This window comes from Eptatretus burgeri, chromosome 2 (assembly GCF_056783735.1).
Source record: "Eptatretus burgeri isolate ZD-2024b chromosome 2, Ebu_testis_v1, whole genome shotgun sequence".
NCBI classification, from domain to species: domain Eukaryota; kingdom Metazoa; phylum Chordata; class Myxini; order Myxiniformes; family Myxinidae; genus Eptatretus; species Eptatretus burgeri.
In genome coordinates, this window is record NC_140962.1 from 81,939,262 (window position 1) to 81,965,528 (window position 26,267).

General features: G+C 41.9%; 1 long non-coding RNA gene across 1 annotated transcript; it reads left to right on the plus strand.

The window, feature by feature from the left end:
• The first annotated feature begins 7,038 nt into the window (after window positions 1-7,038).
• Window positions 7,039-25,177, plus strand: LOC147032427 (uncharacterized). Its single transcript, XR_015052063.1, has 3 exons — window positions 7,039-7,475; window positions 23,731-23,781; window positions 24,433-25,177. It is a non-coding gene; the product is annotated as an uncharacterized LOC147032427 (long non-coding RNA).
• The last annotated feature ends 1,090 nt before the right edge of the window (window positions 25,178-26,267 follow it).

The window sequence follows — 26,267 nt, forward strand, 5'->3', positions numbered from 1 at the left end:
GCCTCTAAAGACAGTCGCCGACTGGGCATCTGAAGTTGTGCAAAGTCCTACCTTGGCACACCTGAGCTTCCGGCACACAAAACTGCTTGCAAAGCCTCCATCTGCAGTCTGATGGAGTACTGCTCACCCCTATGGGGTGGTGCTCCTGCCTCACACCTCACTTGACTTCACGCTGTGGAAACCAAGGCTTTAAAGGCCCAGTCACACCTTGACGTTTTCGCCAGCTTATGCCGATTTTTGAAAAATTTGTCTAAAACGCTGGCGCACGTCCAATACGTTATGGGTAAGTTTTGGAAACATTGAGAGCACGCTGAAAAACACTGCCATACGTCGTAGTACGCTGGCTTTCATCGTTGTACTTTGCGGTTGTCCTCAAATTTTAGCATGTTTGAAATTTTACGACTTATGCCAGCGTATGACTCACAAGTTCCGCTACGCTGGCCATAAGTTTTAGGTACGTTATGCGATCGTCGACACACGTTACTTGTAAGTTACTCATAAGTCGAAACACGTCGAGGTAATGTTTAGCGTCAGTGTTCCAGACTCCCTGGTTTTTTAGGTTATCTCTATCATCTCAGCAGAGATGACCTATAATAATAACAGTCTCGAAGTATGTCCGCCCGTCCGTCCGTCCGTCCACAATCAAACCGAATGGAGACAAATAACCAATAGTGGAATGGATAGAGGTCGATGAGACATGCACAACGATATAACTTTCAAGGTCGTCCAAGGTCGAGGTCAACGTCACGAGGCTGTCAAAGTTGCGAAAATCGTCGATTTCAAATCGTATCTCCTCCCTCATTTATCAAGAGAGATCAAATGTTATTAGTGATTCAGATACTACGGACTATTATCTAGATTCTAGAACAACACGAGCCATTTTTTGGAAATTTGCTCTCGTTCCGATTTTATAGCCCTTCAAACTTCGCTCTGATTCCCCGTATGGGCCGTTCATAAAGTACATACAAAAATAAAAGTATTAAAAAATTAAGAACCGGAACTCTCCGAGACAAATATTACATTTGAAGCTTTTGTCAGAATTAACTAAAACAATGGAACACAAGTTTATATGCACACTTACTTTCATTTATGACATTAACATTGTTTTGAATGTCAATTTGTACTTTTATTTTCATAAATGACGTGCTGTGATCTTCTTCTTCTTTCGGCTGCTCCCGTTGGGGGTCGCCACAGCGGATCATCCGTATGATCCGCATAGTGATTTGGCACATGTTTTACGCCGGATGCCCTTCCTGACGCAAGCCTGGTCGCCTCTTACGACACAGGGATAAAATGACGTGCTGTGATATTAAAAGAAAAAGGTAAATTAAACCGCTAGGGACTGCATCGTCATGGCTTACAAACATCGGTTCATAAGGAACTGCTGGCTTTGCAAGCGATTAGCGATGTATGAGGGGGGTGGGTGGTTTAAAGCCCGCGTACGGGCTGCGTACAGGGGTGGGTGGTATGACGGCTGCATACATACTTTATGAAAGTGGTGTCGGACTACATGAAAGCGTTTCAGAAGATGAAGGTGAGCCTGTCGTCATTGCGAGGGGGAAAAATGTCCCCGTTGACATGACCATTTTCGACGTGATGTTGAATCCGTGGACGTCAATAATTGTTCCATATTACTGTATTACCGTAGTTAATAATTACTGATGCATTTGAGATAAATCTACAGTTCGTTGTAATCTTCAAGTATTGTGATGTGATATGAGACGCATATGGGGGTGGGTGGGTGGTCACTGGTCGCTAGCCTGCATACAGAGGGGGGTGTGTGGTTTTGAAACCCGGAAGTAGAGCGTACGTACTTTATGAACTGCCCCTATTCCAGTCTGGCACACAGTTACTTTCTACCTCTGGCAGAGATGACCGGCACTCCCGCTCGGGGTATTTTTTTTTTGTTGTTTTTTTGTTGTTTTTTTTTTTTTTTCTTCGTTATGACAGTGATGTTGACACTTCGATTTCTAGTGCGGTTATAATTTAATATAATTAATAGGCTGCCACTCAACGATTTAAATCGTAACCGCACTAGAAATCGAAGTGTCAACATCACCGTCATGCCGAAGAAAAAAAACCGAAAAAAAACATGGAGTCTGGAACACTGACGGGTTCCTCCTGTGTGAACCCCATTTTTATAAACCAATTCCCCTAAACGTTGCCAATACGCCATTATATGGTCGTTGTAAGTTAGAAACACGTTCATTTAGTTCTTTGGTCCTCCGGAAGACGTCAATCAAATACGTCAATGTGCGTTGGAAATACGAAAGGAATTGGTTCAACCCACGTTACTCATAAGTTTGAAATAACTTTTGGGTACGCTAGACATTAGCTCGACGTGTTTCGACTTATGAGTAGCTTACAAGTAATGAATACGTCCGAATCTTTAAAAAAAACATCAAAAGTTCAACGTAAGCCAGTGTTTTACATACATTTTGATACGTTGCCATTGCTGGCTAAAACGTCAAGGTGTGACTGGACCTTTAGAATCATTGGTATCTCCTGCGATAAAGCTGAGTCTTTGGATCCCTCACTCTCTCATTGAAGGCAGGTCGGCGGTCTTTCTTTCTTTTACCGCCTCCTCTCCGGCCTCCCCCCTCCCTCCCCCAGGCTGTCTGTGATCTGTGCCTCCTATATTTCCACAGGGCACTCAAGGTCTCCCAAAAGTGCCCTTTCGGTGAAACTGTCAAAATCAATAATGACTGCTCACCTTCACTCTTTCATTCCTCTTTTTTCCTGCCTCTGGAACAAACTCCCACACTCTCTTCAATCCAACTCCTCCCTCCAAGTCTTCAAAACATCCGTTCACCACCATATCATATCTTCCCCCATTCAAAACGTTGATCATTTGTACCCCCGTTAATTCACCCCAAACCCAACTCTTTCAAATTCTCTGTTTTCCTTCCTGAAAGTCCCTGAAGTACCTACCATCTGATTCCTTACATGTGCATGCCATTTTTATTCGAGATCAGATCCAAGATGGCCGACTGGAGACAATTTTAATTGTAAAAACCCAATGTTGAACACGTCTTCAACCATTTCTCAGACATGCATTACCAATATTGTTCAAACTTTGCACACAGATAAAGAATGATGGCTGACATAAGCGCATTATTTTATTTCGAGATGAGGTCCAAGATAGCTGACTGGTGGCCATTTTGTTACTTAAATGTGTCCCCAACCATTTCTCAGACATGCATGGTCCGATTTTGTTCAAACTTGGTACAAGCACAGTACATGATGGCATACACGTGCTCCTCACTTTATTTTGCAATCTGATCAAAGATGGCCAACTGATAGACTGGTGGCCATTTTAGTTGTTCATAAATATTGGCTCGTCCTTTAACTCCATACATCAAAATTACTAAAACAACGGGGACTATGACGTTTTATGTCTCTTTTACTTGTTCTTAGTGGAGACATGTTTGAAAATTTTCCCTATTTATACAAATGTCACACTTAGGTATCCAATAATCCAGGTAATCGTGTTACACCTGATATGTACTGGAACTGGCAGATTCGGGATGAGTCTGGTACGGAGGAGGTGGTGGTGTTTCTGTTTTTGGAGGTCCTGTGGAGACAGACTGTCAGACTCATTGCCCTGTCCACCGAGGCATCAGAAGCCTGCTCCCCACCCCTCCCACCCCCTTTCCCCTGTGTTCATTCAGCCAATCGCATTGACTGGATCACAAGGTGCCAGCCACTCAAAGTGGCTGGATCTCGGAAGGCAGACGTGGGAGAAGATAGAAGCGGGGGCCATAAAATGCCTGTCAGAGTTTGTTTGAGTGGTTGAAGTAATTTGTGTGGGTAGTTGGCAGAAAGAGTTGGTGAGAGAATTAGAGTTAAAAGAGCAGTGCAGGGAGAGTTCAAGGTGAACCATACCAAGTGCAGCGCATGGGGAATTCCATGGAATGAGCACTGAGCGAGCTGAGGACGCCGTGAAATGAGTGCTGAGAACACCAACCAGAATAAGTGCGGAGATGTGGGTTCCCAGGCATGGTCACCACCTCCTCACTGACATTACCTCCTATGCTGACTTCATTAAATCCAACCAAAACTCTCGAGTATCAAGAGATTCAACAGTGGTTCTCCTCAGAGCTAACTTATCTGTTGCACGTCATACTCACGCACAATACATCCTTGCACCTACTACCGCATGCACTTCATTGACTCACAGTGGTTTGCGGAGTATCAACAGAGACCACAACATTCCTTTTCAGGACTCGAGCACTACACTCACCCACATACACCGTCTGTCTCACCTGCACCTCTCAATCACCCACACTACACACTCTGTTCGTCACCACGTGACTTGTCCGGCTCATGTACAGGTGAGGACACGGTCGACAACACAATCCACCTGCTTCACTCCTCTGTCTATCACATTTTCTTTTCTCATTTTCTTGGAATGGCTGATGTGCCTGTGCGTTTACAAGTTATGACTAAGTTGACTGACGAAGTGGGCTTATGTGCGAATTGTAAGAGCTTTCTTTTGTGACACTGGTTGCCTTGTTAAGTCAGCTCGCTGACCTAATAAAACCGTTCGATGTCCTCGGATCCGTCCGTCTGTCCGTCCGTCTGTCTGTCTGTCTGTCTGTCTATCTGTCCCTACATCCATCTGTCAACAATTTTTTATTTTTCTATCTCCTCCGAGACGTCTCGGCCAATTGAGTTCTAACTTGACACGATGATAATACTAATTTCTCTCTGTAAATCGTCTGAGCCCTTTTTTGCATTTTCGCCTCGGGGTCAAGGTTACAGGGTCATCAAGATCACCACTGTCGTCTGGCCCTGTTTATTGGGCAACACGAGGTCCGCTGACTTCAACACGGCTTCGCGCGGTTATTTTAAGTTCAATTTAAATTCTATTTTCACTTTTCATCGTCGCTAAGGTTGATTAACACTCGGTTGCATCAAGTTTTGTGAAAATTGAATGTTTATATCCTCGGTCTGTGTGGAATGCATTGCAGCGAGGCGAAGCTTCCATGGGCTTCCATCCGTTTCCATGCCATATAACGAGGCGGTCTTAAGTTCTAGTTGATTTCTGTTTTCACTTTTGGGACCTTCTGGTGTAGCTACATGTTTAATGAAGATAATTTTCGTGCAAATCTGCTCAGAAACACACTTTTCATGAGGTAAATATATTCAATTCAAATAACCGTGACGCTCTGGAAGGGACACCACATGCTTTCCGTTCACCGCTTCACCTCGTAATCTGTCCTCTTGAGGGACTGCTTATTCGTAGCGTCTGTGAGATTAATGTTTATATTTTCGATGGTTTGGGGATGTGCTCCACAAGTATCTGAAAGAATTCCAGTGAAAAACGGACGTTTTGAGATTTTAAGACATTTCATCCTACGGAGAGCTGGCTGGTCACGTGACACCGCGCAGACGTGCAGGCAATGAGTGATTGAGCTTCTCGGTGGTCCGAGGGTCCTTTTTAGTTTGGGTCCAGCTCTGTCCTGGGTACGGACATTAAATACACACACTTGGAGTATTTATTTCACGGCCATAAACATGGGTTTGAAAATTTTATAATGATATTGGGAATGATTCCTCGAATATGGAGATTTTTGCTTTGAGCGGCCTCACGCGTTTTTTTTTTAAATTCAATTTGACTTCTGTTTTCACTTTCCGTAGTCGCTAAGGTTGATTAACACTCGGTTGCATCAAGTGTTGTATCCGAGCTGACCGTCAAACCTGCTCGGGTGTAATGTATACATACATATATATATATATATATATATATATATATATATATATATATATATATATATATATATATATATATATATATATATATATATATATATATATATATATATATATATATACACACACATTGTTGCGGCCACGGGTACCGAGACACCAGCTTGTCACTCAGGGGGTTTAATCCGCAGTTGTCCTCGGTAGAGCCGGACCTGGGGCCACCGCTCACAATTAACGTTGTGGTACGGTGGGTTGTTTTAAAACCATGAACGCCACCCAGTCAACCACGAGTTCCAGTGGCCACTGTCTAATTATTCCATTTAACTAGAGGTCACATGGTTACCTGAGCGGGGAGTATGCCCTGGGCAAAGCACCAATGTTACCTGATTAGATTTTAATTAGGGCTGGTGCGTGCCAACGGCAAAGCTGGGTGCTGGAGATGGACGTGACACTCACGCACGCATTTCAGGACGTTTTCCCTTCACGGCCGACTTTCTGGTGAGTGAGACGATTCTTTCCCCCTGAATGATCTGTTGGGTACCCTTGTCTGTGTTTAGCTGTAAGTCAACCCCTGATAAGCATCTGCTCTTTGTCTCTTTCATGGCATTTTGATTGATTTTATTTTGAAATTCTTTATTTACCTCAGCAAATCAAAAGTTCTTTTTATTTATTTATTTTATTATTAATAAATTATTTGCCGATTTCCAACCTGTCCGTATTTGTCCTTTCCTTCCGTTGGTCAAGCATTGTCCGAACCGAGATAGACTGGGAGGTAATTACCACATATTTCACCAAAAAAATCGTCGGCACGCACCCGAGGTTAAAACGCCCGGCCGCCCGAATTAAAATCTAATCAGATAACATTGGTGCTTTGCCGAGGGAGCGCTCCCCGCTCAGGTAACCACGTGACCTCTAGTTAAACGAAATAATTAGACGGTGGACACTGGAACTCATGGTTGACTGGGTGGCGTTCGTGGTTTTAAAACAACCCACCGTACCACAACGTTAATTGTAAGCGGTGGCCCCAGGTCCGGCTCTACCAAGGACAGCCGGGGATTAATCCCCCTGAGTGACAAGCTGGTGTCTTGGTACCCATGGCTACAACAATATATATATATATATATATATATATATATATATATATATATATATATATATGTATATCTGTGCCTTTTTGCTTAACCTTTATAAATGAGTTTCCAAACTGAATGATTGTCTCTTTCCATTGGTTAGACATCGTGTGTGATTAGTGACAGGTAGTTCAGCCACGTCGCTTCGTTATGTTTACACATTAGCCAATGTTACACTTACGGTATTTCTCAGCCGTTTTGATTGATAGCAGTGGAGTGTTGGAGAGTGCAGTCCTTAACTGGGGTGATCAATTTGCTGGTAAGGTGAAGCAAAATTTGGGTGCTGGACCCTCGCTAAATTTAGCGTCTCAGATGGCGTATTTGGTCACTTAGCAACCCGTCATGCTGCGAAGTTATCTGAGGTTCGTCGGCTTCAGGGTCATCAGCCAGGAAGTGTGTAGGCGAACTCCCCTCGTGGCCTACACCGACCCAAATCCGTAACAATTTGTACCTTGTCGCCATCAACAATCTTCAAACATGTCACCTGAAATGTGCAATGTGCATGATAGAGCACATGGGTGAAACATTCCCTGGCTCATGATTTGAAGGGTATTATTCTGTCCCATCACAGCAATTACTTCACAGATACAACCCCTCTGGAGCTTCATGATGTCTTCATCCACCAGCAGACAGGTAAAATTTTCAGCCTGACACAAAGTTCCAAGTTAAAATCTTTTTCTCTATTGATTTTTTTTTATCTTTGACATGTTAGTTTGACTTCAGTTATGGGGAAGGCATTGGAGACATTATTTTAGAACCAGATAAGGAACCATTCAAATTAATACAAGCTAATTAAAGGTAGTCAGCATTGGTTTACCAAAGCTAGTTCCTGTCTAACAAATCTTTTAGAGTTCTATGAATCAGTGCCTGGGTTCATGAGGGAAAGGCAGTGGACATAGTATATCTAGACTTTAAGAAGGCATTTGATAAGGTACCACAACGGAGGTTGTTAGTCAAGGTGATGGCTTGTGGAGTGGTTGGTTGGTCAGGTAGCCAATTGGATTGCAAACTGGCTTCGTGGTAGGAAGCAAAGAGTGGCTGTGAGTGGGAAGATGTCTTGCTGGGAGGACGTAAGTAGCGGGGTACCTCAGGGATCAGTACTCGGACCATTACTCTTGATTATTTACATCAACGATTTGGATAGTGGGGTGAAGAGGAGCTTTCCATATTTGTAGATGATGCAAAGCTTGGAGATAAAGTGGATAGGAGAGGGGGTGATGATCAGATTCAGGAAAGTATTGGTACTTGTATAGATTGGGCAAAAGATTGGCAGATGGAATTTAACCTGCGCAAGACAGTGTAAGGTGTTGAGGATGGGAAAGAACAATGAAAATAGAGATTACAGGGTGCAAGGGGTAATTTTGGAGCGTGTCACAGAGAAGAAGGATCTGGGGGTGGTAAAAGATACGGGAGGTAAGCAGGCAGCACAATTTCAGGCAGCGATGGGTAAAGCAAACAGGCTTTTAGGTTGTATTCGGAGGGGGGATCAATTATCAATCAAAAGAGGTGGTGTTACCATTGTACAGGAATTTAGTGAGGGCCACATCTAGAATATTATGTGCAGTTTTGGTCACCACAACTCAGGAATGCCATCGAGAGGGTTCAGTGCAGGGCTACTCGATTGATTCCGGGCCCAGCTAGACTCAGCTTTGAGGAGCGGTTGAAGGAGACAGGGCTTTATACACTGGTAAGGAGTTGGTTACAAGGAGATATGATGGAAATGTTTAAGATAATGAAAGGTATAGATAAAATAAGTGCAGATGAATTATTCAACAGAGTAGACAGTGATAGGACCAGGGGCCATAGCCTGAGAGTGAAGAAGAGGAGAGTTAAGAGGGTAGTAACGCAGGGAGGGGACTTTTAGTCAGAGTAGTTAATGCATGGAATGGTCTCCCTGGAAAGATAGTGACAGCAGAAAGAGTCGATAAGTTTAAATTAGAATTAAACAGGTTCCTGGAAGTTATGGAGATGGAGGGGTATAGGGATGTTGGCAGGACTTTTTGGGAGCTTGAGCATTGATGGGTGATTGTGTGCATGTGTACAGAGTGCTGTTGGTGGGGGTCTTGTCAAGGGGGGTTGTGTAGTTGTTGATGTATGTTTCTTAACTGAACCCATGCCCCCCCCCTCCCCTGAGGAGAAGAAAAAAAACCTGCAAAACTTAAAAATAAATTAATAAATAACCCACAAAAACACTATTAAAAAAAAAACAATAAAATTTTCATTTTCTTCTTTGGATCTTGTGTTGATTAATTAGTGTGGTGTTGATGTCACACAGGCATGATGGGCTGAATGGCCTCCTCCTGTGTCTGATTTCCTTCTATTCCTTGTATGTGCATAATTATATCCAGGTTGGTGTGAAGTTGCCACCTTCGGGCAATTTGAGAAATTCAAATTTAAAATCAAATTAAAACTAACAAGTTTTCATGTCTCTGGTAACCAGATAAGATAGAAACACAAATGAAAATTTTCACAAAAAAACCTCACGGAATTGAAAAATCAATTATAAATTAACATATTTTCCTATGTCTGCAACAAGATAAGATAGAAACACAAATGAAATGTCTTTTTTTTAATGTTTCTAGTTATGGAATGTTCATTGAAACCACTATTTTTTGGGAAAAAAAAGAAAAATTGCGATGGTGGCCATGTGCTGTACAGTGTACAGTATATGACCAAAATGACCACTACCGATATGAAGATCACGTCATTCTTTTTTAAACAACTATGTATTTGCAAAAATGTTGCTCGAGCATGAATGCATCAGAGCTCGAGAATACTCAATCATCTTCATGTTCTGCTTGTTTGGTTTGCATAGAGCGGTCGTTGATGCACATCTCGCCTCATTGACATGAGCTGAAAACTGTGCACGTCAAATTGGAAATGTTACAACAACATTTTTGTGTTTTGCGTGACATCTCACTTCCCCAAGAGCATTTTATCAGTTTTAACACAACTCCTTTGGGGCTAGCTGGATATCGTCAGGGACAGTTGTCAGAATGAGGGATTTTGAACCTCTTTCCATGACCATTGACCAACCATTTGTAGTTGGATCCACCGCTGGTGGGTTTGGTTCTGAGATATTTCTCCAGACTGAAACTTGGAGATTTGTATGGGCCACATTCTCTCTGAGGCTTCGTTAGTGGAGGAAGAGAAGTGAACTTTGGGGTGCAAGCCATGATCCGACCCACTTCAGATGACCACATTTTCTGATGGGCTTCTGTCATAGACTGACATCGAGACAAACCATATTATGCCAGCATAAAGGGTGTGGCTTGGTTTGTGGCATTCTACAGTAGTGCTGATATCAATCACTGCCTCATCCTGGGCTGGAGAAACCATCATGTTAGGGCAGGATATATCACCATATAACAGAAATGTAACAAAAGACCAAAATATCTTATCATCCAAACCAAAGTCCTCTACGAACCTCCACACTTGCGATTTGCTGTACAATGAGGGTATCACCCTCCTGAGACATAGCAATGTCCTACAACCTGGTAGGTACACTATTGTACTGATCTAAACTGGCATAGGGTCACTGGTGGTGACCACAAGCTTGTCCTGCATGAAGTGATCCTGTGATGTATTAGATCTTCACAGATGAGATCGATCAGGGGCACCTTGTTGATTGTGATGGTTATCCTTATGAGTGTCATCCTCACTCCTTTGTTGTGTGATGATCATTGCAAGGGAATGGGTTGATAACTTTCTGTTAAGAAAGTTTGTCTGCATCAAAGTTGTCACATACTACCTTCACTAAACCATGCTAAGCATGCGGTATTTATTCTTGACTGAGATCAATAGCTGAAGCTACTGTGGCTGACTTTATGAAGCAGAGAACTTCATCATAACTGCATGTGACACGATGGTCAAACAAACGGTTAGCTATTATCCTTGAGTCCCTCAGTAACACTCCTGGTGCTATTTCAAGATCAGTTTGATAATTTTTTCCCATGCTTGTGACAATGTTTCCAATCAATAAAGTTGCCAAGTAGTTATCCAATTTCAGTGACATCACAGCTAATAGCATGTGTTAAGTTTTGGAAACAGAATTCAGAAGCTATATATTTATCAATGTGCCTATTGTATATTAATTTGTAATGAGTAATTTCCTTGCAATCGTCCATTACCTGCTTCACCACTTTGTCAATACAACCACCAGTATCATGTTCATCTCATCTTGTCATCCTGGAGTTGTTGGAGAGATATGTCCAGGCCTTCATGCCCTTTTGTTCATATACATGTTTTGTGTTGAGGATATATCATTCCCAAAAATCCATTCTCCCAGTTAATCCCCTTCTGTTTAAACTTCCAAATGCCAAGCTGACTGGACACCTTAACTCTTGCTCTTCACTTCACTCATATTTTGAACTGCCTTCCTGAAGGTGTGTTATCCCACTGATCTCTCCAGGGATTCAAGAAGGTGGTGCATAATGATCACATGTCACTCTCCATCCTTACCCACAATCTTTAATACCCAAATTAATCTTCTTAATTCAACCCTCTTAACATGCAATGTTTCCCTCTCTATATATCCATCTCACTCCTATTTTCCTGATTGTCCATTCCTTTGTTTATTATGTCCAAGAGTTGTCCTGCCATCCAACAGGTCAGCTCATACCCTCTGTCTCCTTGCACTTCCATGACCCTCAAGATTGTAGAGTTTTTGTTTTTTTCCTGCAAACAGGCACTGCCATCTCTTGTTGTCCCCCATTCCTACCTGCAATCATAATACCCCAATTAACCGTATGGGTCCTTCCCACCCATTCACATGAAGATCATCATCATCATCATCATCACCCCCCCCCATCTTACAGGTAACTGTTTCCTCCTCCCCTGTCTCCTCTTTTATGTTCATTCATGCCCTTGGTTGTTGTGTCCAACTGTGGATTTACTCTCCAATGTCAGTTTATGGTCTTTTTAGTCTCAGTCACTCTTCTCTTCCGTGAGCCTTGCCATTAGAGAAAAAAAACCTTTCAGCCACTCAATCAGCCAAGACTTCTACAGAATAATTGAAAACATTTCTCATAATGCAACACCCAAATACCTCATAACAATAATTTATATCTTCCATCCCACTTGCAAAGTTATTCTACAATGAGCAGTTACCATGAAGCATAACATTGCAGGTAGGATGGGAGAAACCTTACCTTTCCAGATCCAAAATGTTTTTTCTAAAACTTCCTGATTCAACTGCATGACAAGTTCTCAACCTCAAATTTTGCTGCAGCTCGGATAGCAATTACAATGTGATGACACTGCCATGTAAAAGGGATGACAACTAAAGTCTGAACTGTGATAAACACACTTGGCTTTGAGACTTCAGTTTCACTCTTTTGATGTGCCATGGCACTGCTCATTAAGCGAACAACCCGAAGCTTTGAGTTCTCAAAAATTCTCACCATGTCCTGTGCCTGGAAAAGAAATGTAATATTCTGGGGTATCAGACAGTTTTTGAATCTCTTAGAAGCAAACTTCTGCTCGATAATATACATGTTTTGTGTCGAGAATCTCGATGAATAAAACCATTTTCACACAATCGTTTTTCAATGACAGTTTTACACCGAGTGAACACAAAAAAAAATCTCACTTATCGCATGGGAAATACGTTTGCAACCTTTTTGTTCTTTCATGCAGCATGCATATTCGCATAATTCCCATCAAGTGCCCACTCGTTGCTTCTCCTTGCTTGAGTATGCAAGTTCAGTGGGATACCACATTTGCTATCACTTGCACCTTGATTACAAGAACATTTGCTTGTCTATAAGAGGCTAAACAACTTGTTTATGCTTAACTATTTTGGTTAAAGCTGTGATCCAAAAAACGTTCATTTCTGAAATGGTCTGGAAAGCTATCAACAGGCACTCAAAGTAATTGAGCAGGTGATTATGGATAACGTCATGGTGGCGTTTCATTAACAAGTTGTGTTTCCATGTGGTGCTCCCTTTGGTAGCAAGGACAAGAATATGTGGGTCATTTTCTTCACAAGGAAGACAAGACTATTACCCACCAAATGTTCTAAAAAAAGATACTTGAGAAACCTCATAGGGATTTTAAGTGCACAATATGTTGGTCACTGTTGGAGCAGCTGAAGCTTTTATATCTTCTTTAGCCCGCAGTTGCAATGCAGACATCCTTTTTAAAAAATCCGATTCACCCTTGCCCTTGGGAACTGCTCACCTGGTTGTTTTGTTTCACCTCAAAGTAGTTTGTACTTGACGTGCATGGAGAAGCACATGAACTGCTTGGTATACAATTCAATAAAATTAGGTGATAATTAGGGTTTTATAATGAAAATTTTTCACTGTTTGTGATTGTCCTGCCAGACAAAGGCTGTGTGAGACAGTGTTAATGGGCCACTCCACATACAAGGACAAACTGTGTGAGTTATTGACTGATACCAGCACTTATGAACATGTAGCCAAGGATCCAACCAAGAAGGAAAAATGTGCTGCTCGCAAGAATAAAAAGAACAGCAAGATTATCGAGCGTGAATTACCAGCACCTGTATATCAACAAAGGCGTTGCTTCCAGAGTATATGGATCACCAAAAATCCATCGAAATAACGTTCCATTGTGGCTCATAGTGTGATGTATCAACGGTCCATCATATGCATTGTCCATGATTGTTGCGAACAAACTAAAAATACCTCGTGAGACCGGAAGGACTTTTGGCCAGTGCATCACAGAACACGGGGAGGCCTTTGAATGCAACCACCCACAAATCTCTGCTGTTGTCAAACATGAATTGAGAGCTGGCCATATTCCCCTGTAGAATAACGTGAATGTTCTAGCTGCAGGAGACTGTAGCCTAAGCATATGCATATTATCCTTATACACCGGTGGAGGGATTAAAAAAAAAAAACATACACACACAACGTGGTTTCAGGTGAAGCAATTTTAATGAACCTCCTTCACGGATGCCAGCAGTTACAACACAACCTTGCCATTGGCCGATAGTATAATTGGTGCTTTGTCATGAGGTTTCACAAACAAAACTGATTGGTCAACTAATTAGGCCCACCCCCTCAACCCAGGTATATCTTGTAGGAGGTTAACAGGAAATTTGCTCTTGACAAAGGCTCGTGGCTACACGGTTAAACCCTGTGTTGCTGGCTGAAACGTTGAGCTGTGTGGTAGAGCTAGAGGTTGGAGTAAAATATACCATTCCCTTCACACCGTGAGGCACAGAGGGCTGCCGATGCAGTTTCATTTTGGCTGAGTACAATCCTGGACAGGTCACCACTCAAACTCAGGGTGCTCAGATGGCTTATGACCCCAGTAAGCTGGTACTCCTTTTGCCGACCTCAAAAGGATGACAGGCAAAGTCAATCGACCTGATGTTTTTTTTAACAGAATGACACTGGCTTGGATTCAAGACCCTGAGATCATAAAGCAGCCACCTTTACCGTTAAACTAACACCAGGCTTAGAGGTTGGAGTGCTTATTTAATATGCATTCTGTGGATATAATTCCCAACCGCAATTGTTCCAATCCATATATATATATATATATATATATATATATATATATATATATATATATATATATATATATATATATATATATATATATATACACACAGGGTGTCCCAAAAAAATATACAACTTTTCATCTGCAAAGAGGATGGTGGTCAGAACATTTTTTTTTTTTTTAAAGATATATGGCTGGATAGAAAGGTTGAAGTTTATTGTACCAATGTCAAAATTGCCACCAAAATTTAAATTTTGGTATAGAATCGTTGTTTTCTTTTAGACCACATGTTCGACCTAGGCTCCACGTTGTCCGACCACTGCCTGCAAACGCGTTGTCATGTTCTCCATCACTTTGGGAAACATTTCCTGAGAAATGTTCTGGATTTCTCGGTGGATGTTTTCCTTCAGCTGATCAAGAGTCTGAGGTCTAGGGTTTCCATAGATCCTGTCCTTGAGATACCCCCACAAGAAGTCTGGAGGAGTAAGGTCAGGGGAATACTGTGGCCACTCAATGTCTTCGTAGAGGGAGATAAAGCGGCCCTCAAAATGTTGGTTGAGAAAACGCCTTGTTTCCCTGGCTGTATGGGGCGGTGCCCCATCCTGCTGGAACCACTGGGTTCTCATCTGGATCAGGTTGTTTCTCCGACGGGCCTGAGTACGTAGCTCAGGCAGATAGAATTCCTGAATAATTTCGCGATAGTTCCTCTGGTTTACTGTGCAAGTGCGTCCCTGGTCATCTTCAAAGAAGTATGGACGAATTATCCCAGACCAACCAACCGCCACCCCATGTGACTTTGAGAAAAGATCGAGGCACCAGTTCAGTTGATGCATTCCCAGGATTTTCAGTTCCCCAGTACCGAAAGTTTTGCTTGTTTACCTCCCCGGACAAGTGAGCATGGCATTCGTCCATCATGTGAAGTTTTTTGAGGAAGTCTGCATCTTCCTCCAACTTTCCTGAGAACCAATTTGCAAAGTCTAGTCGTTTGCATTTCTGTTGATCAGTAAGCACCGTTTCCGTTTGAATTTTGTATGGAAAGACATGAATGTCTTGGTGAAGGATCCACTGAACTGTGCTCTTATGAATGTTTGTCTCGGCAGAAAGTCGTCGAATCGATTTTTTTGGACTCTGAACGACCGCCTGTCTCACCATTTCCACATTTTCTTCACTATGACCTGTCCTCTTCCGACCACTGTGACCCTTGTGAAGGTCACAGATGGTTCCCACATTGGTAAACTTTACGATGGTGCACTTTATTGTCCGAAAGTTTGATGCATGGCGCAAGTGGATACCGAAATGTCTCGAGTAAAGACGTTGCACATGTATGACACTTTTCGTCTGGTGTCAAAGTTCAACAATTTTCGTCCGTTGTTGTACGGTCAGTCTTGGCATTTTTCTGGTGCTTGCTTGGTATCAAAATAAACTTCAGGGTCTCTGCAACAAGAAATGAAGCATTAGTGACAAAATTACTGCTTTTTTAGGATCAAACGAAGCATTTTAATAGTTGTATATTTTTTTGGGACACGCTATATATATATATATATATGTATATTGTATAAAAAAAAAAAATATATATATATATATATATATATATATATATATATACAGTATACATATATATGTGTGTGTGTGGCCATCCATTGGGACCATACTCTGTGCAGAGTATTGTTGCTGCTTAAGCAGTCTCCTTGGCTATTGGGCGCAATCCTGGATGGGTCACCACTCCAACACAGGATACCAGCAAGCTGGTACTCATTTTGCTGACCTCAGAAGAATGACAGGCAGAGTCAGCCCCATCTGGTATTAATTCAACAGCCAAGTGGGATTTGAACTCATGATCCTCAAGCCCACCACCCTACACATATCGATAAATGTCAATGTGTGTGTCTCTTCATAACTCCAAAACCGTGAAACCTCACTGCCTGAAACACTGCATGCATACCAAGGGAACTCCAAGAAAGTGCGGGAGTGAAAATTGCTTGTTTGGGTTAATTGAAACGCCCCTTTTGAAGATAATTAACGCCCTTAATAAATTATATCCTTTATCAGGCACATTCACGGTCACTGCTCTCTATGGTGTCTTTAGGCGTTTGCTGGGTAACCTCACTGGGGTCTGAAGCCGCCATGTTTTTGGCCTGCTCAACCTTGCCCTAATTTGGAACAGGCCACAACAATTTCTTATTGGTAGTTTTAATTTTCCTCACTCATATTAACCAATCACTGTTCATCATACCTTCAAATCGCTGGATACATTGTAATGCTTACAAACGCCCGGAGACACCAGTGTTCGTGCCTTTATGTCTTTTCCGCACATGCCATAACCTTGAGAATCTCTTAAACTAAGCCGAATTACAAAATTTAAGCTCCAGAACTGAACTTATCAGCAGTTCCGACGCTATAAAAAAGTGCTCATTTGTCCAATTCGGACATTGCTTGGGGGTTTCCAGGTGCATAAGTTTATCGACAGCAATTGGTAATCGCTTGCCAAGCCAGGCATTCCATTGGAGTGCTTGCTTGTGTGCTTAAGCTACTTTCCGATAGCCCGACTTAATAGCGGTATAGTTTGTGTCCCCATCGGGATGTACAGTCAACAGTTATTACAAGGTAGAAGTAAGTATACAGCGCATACGGACATGGTACATATGGAAAGATTTGGATCTGTAGGGACACTCCGCTGGTGTGTGGGCATGCCATGCCTGTTACGGGTGCCATGGTGGCAAAGTTTCATTCTGTATCTTATGGAGGTTTTATCAGGTTTTCCTTTGTCCTCCCGAATGTTTCTCAAGCATTTGATTTTCGGATTTGCTTTGCAAAAGTTCAATATATTTGATAACACCAGATTTCTGAGCCGTTTGGCGTATTAACATGTGTTCGAAATAACTGAGCCAAATTTTTTTTGCACCCATCACACGCAGCTTTTTATAAAGAATAATGTTTGTGCACATCACCTTCAAATGTCCACATAAATGCAAATGCAATGAATGAAAGCTACTCAAGGTTTTTGGGTTGTATACAATACGTACTGTAGTCATTAATCCCACTGACTATTGTGCCGATTCCCAAAAAATTGCCCATATCAGCCAAGCACTAATGTATGTGTGTGTGTTGTTCATAAAGCATAACATATTCTCTCTGCTGACTCCCCTACCCCCACCTCTCTCTCTATCTCTCTCTTTGTCCCACCCTTGCTCTACCCCCTCCCAATACAGTGCAGCACTCTCTCTCTCTCTCTCTCTATCTCTCTCTCTCTCTCTCTCTCTCTCTCTCTCTCTCTCTCTCTCTCTCTCTCTCTCTCTCTCTCTCTCTCTCTCTCTCTCCCCCCCCTCGCCCCCCGCCCCCTCTGTCTCTGGATGTTTCCGGATGGTGGTTATGGCTGGACGGTGGTTATCTCCATATGTGTTTGGGCGGTTGTTATGTCCAGGCGATGTTTGTCTCTGGACGTGTCCGGGTGGTGTTTGTCTCCGAATGTGGCTGGGCGGTGTTTATGTCCGGATGGGAGTTTCTCTCCGGATGTGTCAGAGCAGTGTTTCTCTGGACACATCCGGCGGTGTTTGTCCGCTGAAATATCATGGCGGTGTTTGTCTCCGGACGTGTCCGGGCGGTGTTTGTCTCCAGACTGTATTTATCTCTGACATGTTCAGTTGGTATTTGTCTCGGGGCGGTATTTATAGTATGACTGGCAGAAAATAGATATTCAGACGTTATTTTGTTTCCAACTTCACTGTTATTCTTTGCAGAATCATTTTGATGAGACAGTATGAATAGTAATTAGCAGTCTACCGCATGTCTGCCTTTTGTTCCTCTCACCTCTCGCTGCCTTCCCTTCCCCCACCCCTCCTCACTCTCCCTCCCTCCTCTCTCTATTCCTCTCCCCCTCCTCACTGTCCCCCCTCTTACTCCCCCCCACTACTCTCCTCCACTACTCTCTCACTCTCCCCCCTCTTTTTCTCACCCCCCTTCTAGCATTCCCGTTCGCAAAGCGATGGTTGATATTTGCTACTCTATAAATATGAGAGAAAATATCAACAACAACACCATCAAAATGAATGCAGGAAAAATGAATTTAAAGAAATGAAAATCGTGGCAGGTTGTGACATTCCAATATCTTCATGCCATCTACATGGTGTCTTTCATCAACCCATTCTCAGTTGAAGCAGTTAAAATGATAACGCTTGTGGAATTGTGTTTGTTCTATGGAGCATTCAGAGTGTGTAAGGCCACCAGCCTGTCAAAGGCTGGGAGCGTGTGGCATCTGATGTACGATGAGGTCCACAGGGACCACTAATTGCATGATAAATGGCAAGTGCCGTGATCCATGTTGGAGCGATCAGATCGAAAGGCGTTGAGAAACCATCATCAATCTTCTGAAAAAGCAATTGGAGAGGCGTGTAAAAAGTGGTCGAGGATGAGAAGACGCAGAAACGGAGAGAGCAAAAGAGAGTGGCAGTGGTAAATGCAAGGCAGAGGTAAATGGGGTTATCTGGATAAAGTAAGACAACAGAGGCAGGTGCAATGGTGAGATAGAGGAAATGAGAAAGACAAACGCAGCATCATGTACTTAAAATTGGGTGTTGAGGATAGAATTGCACTGAAGGACAAAGTAGAATAATTTGGGATTAGGATCATTGCAATCAGGATGATCAGGGAAAGACAAGAATATATATATATATATATATATATATATATATATATATATATATATATATATATATATATATATATATATATATATATATATATATATATTCGACAAATGACTCAACAAATTCAAGATTTTGTTTATTTTTTATTTTTTTTTAAATCACACAACGATGACACTTTTTACACCAAGAAACACAATGACTTTGGAATCGGTGTGCTGGTGATGGGGGGGGGGGGGTTACATGAAAAATTATAGTACTATCAAGTTTAAATATTCAACCTGATCTATTGGACATTATTTTAAAACCCTTGAAGGTTCATGAAGCTACCAGAAGAATTGGAGACCAACAAGAGTGAGGCAATGCAGTGAACTCTTGCTTGATCCACACAAAAAACTTTGACCAGGAAACTAGCACACAGTCACACATTTCGCAAACGTTAGTGTGTGATGTTTAACATCCCCAAGAGAGTCTAAACAGATGACAAATGGACTATTGTCTCATTCAAACACTGGCATGGTCCATCACCGTCTTGTCCTGTATGTGGTATTGTATCAGGAAGTAGTTCTAATTGGATCAGATTCTGTTTTGAATGCATTGTAGAATTACACAGCAGAGAGAGGACCATACATTACATGATCTATCTTGCCAATCCACAGCTGAGATCAATCAGATGTGTACAACTAGCTAATGATTGCATAATTTGGAAGAACTTTGCTCTCTATATTGTTAGGGCAGGAATATGTACTTGGACAGAGTATGAGCACACAATAGTCGACTCATTTTGAAATGCTGTCATTCATTTCACAATAAAAGCAAGTGTCAGCAGATGGGACACCTGGCTTGGCATTCCCCCTCAATCGAAGCATCAAGAGCAATGAGCAAAATGACGATAATTTGTAGTCACCTCATAATCTGTGAGAAATCTCATCAGATCAGCGATAGAAGTGAGTGCATTATGCTCTGAGCAATCATGTTCTGCCAAAAAACAAAATGCAAAGAAAAAATAGAAATGGGAAAGACACAATAAGGAAAGCTAAAGTGAAAAAAAAGGAAAATGCAAAAGGACAGACAGACAAAATCTTTACTCATGAAAGTTGTACATCAAGAACGAACAACTCAAATTTGAGCACGTATCACCATATGAGACTTTTTTTAAGAAGTGTTTTCAAGACTCCTCGAAAATCTGAACAGATTTTGAGGTCAATGCACTGATGATGAAGTAAAGAGGAACAACTGAACAATGAACGCCTGTCGAACCGACTTCCTCAGTCTGTTCAATGCCACTTTTCCCTCCATGGCTTCCACATGACCGTTCACTGCCTGCTCAGGTCATCCCCCATTCATACTCATAATTTTTTTTTGTATACTTGGTCAAGGCTTGTATAAGAGCGAACACACAGAACATCTACTATAAATGGATGAGGTGTGTGTGTGTGTGTGTGTCATTCTTTTTGTCCATTAAGTACATACGTCTATTCATAAATTCCATGCTATTGGAATGTACATTTTGACCCATTAGACTGCTGAGATCCCTTAGAACTTTGAAGATGCTTAAGACAAATAAAGACCCTGAGGACCCTAAAGTCCCTGAGGACCCAAAGGTCCTAAAAGTCCCCGAGGACCCCAAAGTCCCTGGGGACCCAAAGGTCCTAAAAGTTCCTGAGGACCCAAAAGTCCCCAAGAATCCAAAAAGTCCCCAAGGACCCAAAAGTTCCCAAGGATCAAAAAGTTCCTGAGGACCAAAAAGTTCCCAAGGACCCACAAAATTTCTAGAGGACCCAAAAGACCCCGAAGATTGTAGATCCTGTATACCCTTTAAGACACGACTGCACTCCAAAAATCCGTTAGAATTCCCATGTTTTAAATGCACGCCATGGTAAAGTTTCTGAAGCAGATTAATACGTTCTTCGACCACGGCATAGTATTCTAATTACAAAATATATAACAATAACATTGCAACAAGGCATATATTAATTAACACAAATAATATTTACAACAAAAATAGGAATAGTAGTATCATGTGGCAATAATAATAACGAACATATAATCCCAAGCACATCTTGGCTCCAAGCACATCTGGGCTTGGTGAAAGGCAAGCTAATGCTTGAGCAGTACAGCAGGCAGGTATGCAACAAGGCTGTGAAGACCAATGAAAATTTGGTCCAACAGGCCCACGAGTATATCAAAGGGAGCAGGAGACAATGGGAGAGGGAAGCACAACAACAGTGAGGAACAGGAACATCAAGAGATCTGTGGAAGGTAGAGGGAAGCGGTGGGGTACACGGGGTAAACAAGATGGACACTACAGGGACTTTCAGGAAAGAAAACAGGGAATTTAAAGGGAGTGGATTTGGGATGGATTAACGGGGGAAGTAAAGATCAAGATTTTGGACGATGTAAGATATGACATGGTGGTGAACAGCTGTTTTGAAGACCTGGGGGGAGTAGTGGCATTGAAGGGTGCAGGAGCTTGTCCCAGAGGCAGGAAAATAGAGGAATGAAAGAGTGAAGGTGAGCAGTGATTCTCGATTTTGGTAGTTTCACCGGAAGGGGTTTTTTTGGCAGACCTTGAGCGCCCTGCGGAAATATCGGTGGGATAGATCACAGACAGAGCAGTGGGGGATGCAACACCGGAGAGGAGACGGTAGATTACAAAGACCACCGTTCTGCATGTGGTGAGAGAACCTGCGAGAGGTGATTAGCTCAATTCCTCATGACATTATCTCAACCTCATTTAATCATAGCTGTGATTGGCTCAATGATGTTACCATGACAACTATCTCGGTAAGTTGGCTTGTGTACCCGATAAAATGGTGGGGACCGAGTGTGCATCGACAATCAAGCCGATACAAGCTCCTTGTTTTGTTCCATTTCTTTTTCACCTCTGGTATTCCCCTTCCTCTTCTTGCTGTGTTTGAGCTAGTATCCAGCTTGTTCTCCTGCTGTGTCCTCGTTGCCCTCCCTTCGATGAAGAATGCCAGCATATTAACGAAAATTTTATTGCAAGTTCATATGCTGCATGCTATATTCAATTTTGCTTCATCCAAGAATCACCAAAATCATCAGTCATGTGATTACTCGAACCAACACTACATGGATTGATGATTCCTATCGCAGTCTTTTAATATCAGACAATTTAAAATATCCTTGACACGTTCGCACAACTAAAGATCTTTTTACCTCCACCACTGAAGGTTGGCTGTTTTTTTGTCTGTCTGAGAAGATAACCTCCATAAAGGAGGTTATTTTCTTACCCCTATGTTTTTGTCTGTCTGTTTGAGTAGGATATCTCAAAAGGTTTTGGGACGAAACTTGGTGGACAGGTGACGAGGCCAAATCAATTCGATTTTGGGAAAAATCAGAATAAGATCATTTTTAATTTTAAGTGATTCTTCACTTTTGAGAGATAGGACCAAAAACAATACATGATTGTATGATATCTCAAATTTTTGAACTGATTCGGACGAAACTTGGTGCGCAGGTTAGTGTGTGATAAGAACAAGCCGACTCGACTTTGGTTAAGGTCCAGATGCAGATCGGGTCTCTCAGTGGGGTACAAAACGTAAACTGTTCAGCCTAGCGGAGGTGTGCGCTCTACTGAGTGCCTTTCTCGTTGCCACATGTGTTTGAATATTAAAGGACGAGGGATGAAGAAAAGTCTGCTTCTTTCGTAGGCAGCACGTCGCTGTAGGTAGCATCATTTGCTGGGAAGAGTGGCTGTAGCAGTGATGCAGTGCCCCGTGTCGTGAGCAAGAAATTGTAATTTTTACAGGGTATCAGTGAAAGGTTGCCACCTCTTCGCGAAGGATACAGTGGGGTCTTTAACGTCCACCAACTAAACGCTGGCAGGTTGAACACCCAGTCTGAAGTCAATGTTCTGGTTAATGAGTTTTCTTGTTTGTTATTTTGCATGTGAATTTCTGTAACAAGTGAGCAGACAGTTTCTTCCTGGATGAGAGACACCAGTCTGACAGTTTAAAGCAGGGCCAAGATTCAAACCCAGGCGAGACAGCTTAGATGCAAGTGTGTATATTTCCTGGCTATCCTGACACTTATGGAGGGAAGTCAGATAACTGCAGTATCTCATTCCTAGAGTGATTTAACCATCAGGTATTGTTACACAGGTTCCTGACTGTTTATCATCCTTCGCCCTTGCACGACAGATTTAAGACAGCTGCTAGTAAAATTCAGTTTTCTGAAAGCAGTTGTCAGAAAACTCTTTGATATGACTTGGCAGCAGCCTTAAGAGAAATAGATTTATGACTGTGCAGCTTCCAGCGGAAGATTCACCTCCCATTATATGCTGCATATATGAGTTGAGATTGTGATAAGCCTGGTGTTGGCTCAGTGGTTAAGGTGGCTAGCTGGGGATCTTAGGGTCGTGTGTTTGAGCCTTGTAGGCTGCCGAATTAACACCAGGTGGGGTTGACTCAGCCTGTCATCCTTCTGCAGTTGGCAAAATGAGTACCAGTGTCTTGTTATAGGGGCACAGCATCAGTGACATAGTTGTGCTCCAACAAAATGAGAGCTGCCATACACAAGAAGAAGATTGTGATAAGCAGCTGCAGCATTAATCTCTGTGAAAATGCAGTTCTTGTAATGTAAGACAATTGACTTTTTAGATTGAGCTGATAAAGAAAGCTAAGCTGTAATTTGGTGTTCTTGCATCCATAATCACAGGTGACCATCTCCATAATGCATAAGCAAAACATTTTTTTGATACATTCCTTTTTTTTATGTTCTCCTTCCTTCCCTCTCTTTCCTTCCTTCAGTTCCCAAGAGACGTTTGCATTTCAAAATATTGACTGCCCTTCCTGACTCAGGTGAAAAATTTCCAGCCATTTGTTTGATCCAAAATAGTCTTGTTACTCTGACTAACAGAACAGCATGAAGCATCTCTTCTGTACCACTTGAGGATAGAGTGTGTTGTCATTGTATCTTTCGTATTAAGGGCTGATTTACATACTACGCAAAATATTTGCAGCAAGTGCTGGTGTGGCACATGGCTTCATGGTCACCATTACAGTAAATTGGTGCCATTACCGGATTTAGACTTGGTGAGGCCCTAAGCTGTATAAAGCTTGGAGGCCGCTTATTAAAAAATTACAAATTAACTTTTTTTGCTCCACAAGGCATTTAAAAACTATATATATATATATATATATATATATATATATATATATATATATATATATATATATATATATATATATATACTGATTAATATGTTGATTTTAGGTGGTCGACGGTCTGGCAACACCCAGGTTACTTTTGGAAACTCTGGGAAGTACCACCGCCTTGCATTAGGAAGGCTTAATGGCGATTTTTTTGTCATGATGTTTCCCGCACCAAGGTCGCAGTTTTTAGGCCTCGTTCACACATTTTTTGAGGCCCCTGTGGATTGTGAGGCCCTCAGCTGTAGCTTGTTTAGCTTATGCCTAAATCCGACACTTAGAGGTGCCATGTGATTGCAGGACCACAAGAAACAGCAAGCCAGCTCAATTCCTGAGTGGGATCCACTTTGTACTGGTAATGAACATTAGTTCTCAAACCGAAAATGGTTATGGTATGACCATGCATTCTGGTCCTGTAGGTTGGGATATACGAACTGTACGTGTTTTTGTTTGACTCTATCAGCCTTGGCCTTTCGACCAAAATGCATTTGTATTCATTTAACAAACTTTGAACATGTACTTTGGTCTTGGGGCTGAAGTACACAAACTTAGCTTAGTTATCATGTTTTTATTTTTTAATCCTTTTTCCATAAAAAGGCAACACCCATCTTGTAGCTCGGTTGTCGGTCATGGTGTTTAAAGATCCCATGGTATTTCGCAAAGAGTTGTTTTCTTGGATCACGGTAATAACTGAGAAAAACATTCAGAAACCATAACGTTTAACAAAAATAAAACCATATATTTGTAAAATATGCATGTTTGACAAATGACTCAAGACAAATTCAGTGGTTTTGTTGATTTTTTTATAATCACAAAATAAGGATGTCTGAAATGACTGTTTTACACCAAAAACACAATTATTTTAGAATCTGCCTGCTGAAGTCGACTCAAGACCAATCAATAATGACATCTGAAGATGTCAAAACGGAATGCATGTCTCAAAAGGTCAGTAATGTGTTTACACACCATTAGAATGAGGCATTACTGCTGCGGCCCTCCTTCTCATCCCCTGAAGAAGCCACAAGAGAAAATCCAAAGGGAGCTGTTGCCATTCCTGGTGCAAAGCAGCCTTCAGCATTGCCAAAGTCTGCATTCAGTCACCACGAAAAACCTGAGTTCCACCATCAGTTGCATGCAGGAGAAATCAGGTCTCATAAAACCAATGGATCTTCCTCCAGAATGTGAGATTGCAGTGTTGACCTTCCCTGCACACAGTGGGCTACTTTGTGTTTTGGGGTGAGGGGAGGGCATCCCCCGCCTTTGTACCCAGCAGCACAAAGCCAGTTCTGTAGGACATCTCATCATTATTCATCCCAATAATTTGACGTTTTGCGGCTTCACTGATTCTTCTACAGGCCAGAGAAACATTTTCTACAAATAGGAGTATGTTATGATATCGTTGGCTTCTCCAAACCAAAACCAGGTCAAAGTGTTTTTTCAAGTTGATAACGTTACCATACCAGACTCAGTGGCATAATGATTAATGTCTACTCTGAGTCTGGGAGATCAGTGGTTTAAACCCCAACTGAGTCATACCAAAGATTTTAAAATCCTAAAGTACGTGCTGCTTCCTTGCTCGATGCTCAGCATTTAAAAGGATAGAGCACGGACAAACAAAGCTGAGACAGAGCATGGATAAACAAAGCTACGAAGGCAATGGCAAACCGTCCAGTATGACCTTTGCCAAGAAACTGCTTCAGGAGCACCAACGCTCTGTAAGGAGTATGGTACATTACATTACATCACATCACACCCCTACCGTGCTGTAAGTGCTTGGTGTGCAAAATTACCTTGGCTGAGTGATGAATGGAAAACACACTGTGCCTGGAGGGTTCTTTAATTTATGCCTGAAAGAAAATTTTAATTTGATTCAATATCCTTTTTAATTTGATTCTATTGTGTAGGTGTGCTTTGCGTCTTTTTTTTGTTTCCATGAGTCTATATTAAACATCACGCAACCAAGTGGGCTCCAAGTTTAAGTCTCTATCGTGAACACCATGTACATGCAGAAGCTTTGCTTCAAATGTTGTGCTTGTCATCCATCATGATGTGTTTTGTGTGACAATGGAGAGGAGACTGGATGACTTTACCCATAAGCATTGGGACTTCAAATGAAGACACAAGATGCATAAAAC